Raw genomic sequence first — 3,923 nt, 5'->3', positions numbered from 1 at the left:
GGGGTTTTCACATTCAGAAAGCTGTATTATGTATCACTCATTGTCTTAACGTGAGATGGTTTCAGTTTCAGTGATCAAAGCCCCTCTGATCTCTGAGGCAGAGACAGTTCAGGCATGGAGACACGACATGTGCACATCCATCAAGATCTCTCGTAACACTTTCCTAAAACTCCTGATTCTGCTGTTTTCTGCAGATCACAATAGGCCCGTTCGATATGTGCCAGGTCTGCGCGGAATCGACCACGATTGACGCTCATTGCACGCTGGTTAGATTTGTGTCCGACTTGATCCAGACTTTCTCTGACATCATACACACATAGGCAGTAGCCTACAGTAGCCGTTGAACAGTTGTCAAAAGTCAGTGTCAAACTGTGCTATAGTGTAGCCTCACAGAGCGGCTAATCTGACTGTAGACCAGGGCTTCTCAAAGTCCAGACCAAAATCTGCATCCAGACCAAACAGCAAGTTAATTCTGACCCTTGTGTTATTAACACAATATGTCTTAGAAAATGTATTAAGAAATAGAAAACCTAACATGTCATATTGATGAATAAGTTAGGGACAGAGTGGTGTAACGGGCCGTAGTTCTTCCATGATCCATATGGAAAAAAAGGTGAGGTAAAGTTGACCAAGAAAGCCGAGTGCTTAAACTGTTTAAGTGAGTTAATTATATAATCAACAGTTATTGGGTTATTTTTAATCGTTTGACCTCTGACCTTGAATAAAAATCAAATTCGTACCTTTGAGGACTAACTTTGATGTTAGGACACGTCGTTCCTCTGCTCGTTGTTATTGAATACCTGTACTGCCAGTTAAAACACGTTATTAACAACGCAAACCCATTTTAACAACGTTACTTTTTTAAAATTGTTTTTGGCCTTTCAAACTTTGTAGTTTTTTTCACATGCTGTAGCCACAACTAGTAACGTTAGAAAAACACCTCACCAGATCTAGAATGGAAACACAACAACAGGCACGCCGCACACAGTTGTTTGGGCTTGCGAGGCGGCCAAAGGAGTAGTAACGTTACGCTTTAAGGGGATGGCGAGCACGAGACGCCAAAATGGACGCCAATAAAATTCAGAATGGAAAGTTTCCTTTCAAAGTTGCCAAATGGTTCCATTGACAAGACCAAAGTGATCTCTGTGTTTTTACTTGTTGTGAACTGAGTGATCAGTGCAGCACATCCAGTCTGAAACACCACTTAACGGTTAAGCACACAGCTGATGCCAATCCACCCCACCCCCCCAAAGTATTTTTTTCACCCTTTCAAAAACTAAAAAATCATTTGCACAAAGCAAGCCGATCCATTTTTCCATGTTGACATGGAAAAATTGACAGCAATATTGAATATATTTGTGTAGTTCATAAAACAGGGTCTCACAAACACACAACCAACCGTGACAGTGACCCAAGGAGTCCCAGAGTGAAAGAAGCTAAACTTTCATTGAATCATCTGTCCAGTTTCTGCAGCCGTGATGGATCTGTGTGCTCACGTCACCTCTCTGCTGAGGGCGACCTGGTTCCTCTGAAGTCTGGGAACTCAAGTGTAAATCTTGAACGGCTCACACGAGCATCACAATCGCTGGAGCTAATTGGATTAATTCTGTGTTTTGAAGACAGAAAGGTTCAAAGAGGAAGGTGGGTGTTTAAAGCCATGAGCCTAGGGTGTGAATACGAAGATACGTGACGTCAGAGCACAACAATGTTCGACCTTAACTGCGATCTATGTGAGAGTTCACAAGGTCAGTGGTGGGGGGGGGGGGGGGGGGGGGGGGGGATCAGACTCTGAGTTATCCTGTTAATGCAAGCACGGCACGGAACGACTCTTCTGCAGAGACAAAGGGGAAGAAGCATGGGGGAGAAGCTCCGGCGAAGCTTCCTGGAACTTGAACAATTTTTGTTTTGGGAGCTTGACTCATTGCACTGCATTTTTTTTACCAGTTGTAGCTGGCCAGCCAATCAGATGAGCCGTTCAGTGGAGAGTCACAGATGAAGCCATCCAGTCCCCTTTCGACATCGCTGGTTGTTGCCAGGGTTGTTTGTGCCCTGCAGGGGGACAGGTGGAAGTAGAGCAGAAAATGTTGACGGGCTGTAGATCTGCCACCTGAGAACAAACATCTCACAGACGCACACACACACACACACACACACACACACACACACACACACACGGTTTGTTGTGCCAAATAATGAGGGGTTCAAGAACCAGCAGGTAAAACTGAAGTGATGCATAAAGAATGATAATTGTTACAGTTTTCTACATTTTTATGTGTGTGTGTGTGTGTGTGTGTGTGTGTGTGTGTGTGTGATTTTGGTAATGACTTGGTCTTGGTTTAGTTGGTCTTGAGTAAGACACAGTGGTTATTAACATGAACTGAGCAATCAATCAATTAATAATTAAAGTTTAAGAATTGTTGAAGATGTCTAAGGAATCAGTCGTACAGAATTTAAATCTAATTGCATTGCGAGCAACGGGAGATACTGTGACGATAATTTGACACCAATCTCTTTCATTTTCTTTTCATCTTTGTGTGTAATCCTCTCCAGGTGTGTGCCTGTGCTGGGACCGACGCTCCCGCAGCTGAAGCTGCTCAGCTTTAACGAGGGAGAAGCATTAAAGGCCAGAGAGCCGGAGCTTGAGTGAAGCAGACAGTAGGGTCAAAGCTAGATAGTAGTCAAGTGAGGAGCATTAGATTGATGGTCTGGGTGCAATTCTTTGATTAAAAACAGAGAGGGGGGGGGGGGATATTTTTTTGATTATGCGCAACCTAACATGGAAGAATTAAATCCATCTTTCAACACAAAGGACATAGAGCTACTCAGCCAGCCATGCCAAAACACTTCTTTATGAACTTCAATCTCCAATGGAGAAAAAAAATCTCAAAATAAAATATATATCGTGTGGCAACATAAAACACAGCGCTTTCAAGCTGGAGAGCGGAGTTCCCCTGGAGTTTTACTCCAAACCACAATCTTTATCCTAAACTTAACTCATTGTTTTGGCCCCTGAAAGGACCGTCATCTGGCGGTGCCTGTACCCAGCTCACAGTCACCTAGAAAGTGTTCAAATTATGAAGAAGAAAAAAATTCTGGGGTGTTATTTTGTGTCTCTGGTGCTTCCACACACATACAAACTTTGGGGGAAAAAAACAACTATCCATGCTGTTTTGAGAGAGATATGGTTTCTGAATGTCCTCTGTCTTCTGTCTCCGGGTGAGCTGCACTGCTTTCTATGTCACTAGCCGAGACAAGGTGGCTAACCGTAGCACACTAGCGCTAGCAGACTAGCTCGTTCTCAAAGGCAAAACACTGCTACAATACTCAGGGCTGCCAACTCTCACGCATTGGCCGTGAGACACACGCATTTGACTGGTTTCACACGCTCACACGCCACACCCCCGATTTCTCACGCTGAAGTGTCAACCTGGTCGGTCAAATTTCTAAAAGATGAGTTTATCTATAGATCTACCTGTTGAGCCACTCGTGATCGACTGGTTGTGCTTTCAGAGACTGTGTGTGTGTGTGTGTGTGTGTGTGTGTGTGTGGGGGGGGTCAAGAGCGCTCCCTGTCTGTGGAAGTTTCGAATTGTCGCAAACTGAAAACATTTTTTTCACGAGCCATCCCAGGTGCGTTTCCCCGGCTTCAGGTATGAGCTCTGAGTATCACAGACCGTCCGTCGCTTCGTGTCCACTCTCTGTAATAGAGGTGAGCAGCGCGGCTGGTGGACCCGCTCTGCTGTGGGGGAGCAGTGACGCGTTGCATCCGTGTAGTCCTCCTAATGCGAACGTACAGCCTCCTCTAAACTCTGTAGAGACAGAGCCAGATGTTCCTCTTGTGTCTGTCAGACGGTCTGAATGAGATCTACCATATCAGCGGAGCAATAACATGTACAGCAGACTATATTACAACTCTCCACATCT

Source organism: Etheostoma spectabile, chromosome 11, assembly GCF_008692095.1.
Source record: "Etheostoma spectabile isolate EspeVRDwgs_2016 chromosome 11, UIUC_Espe_1.0, whole genome shotgun sequence".
Lineage (NCBI taxonomy): Eukaryota > Metazoa > Chordata > Actinopteri > Perciformes > Percidae > Etheostoma > Etheostoma spectabile.
The sequence above is the reverse complement of the archived record's forward strand: the minus strand, read 5'-3'. Positions refer to the sequence as shown.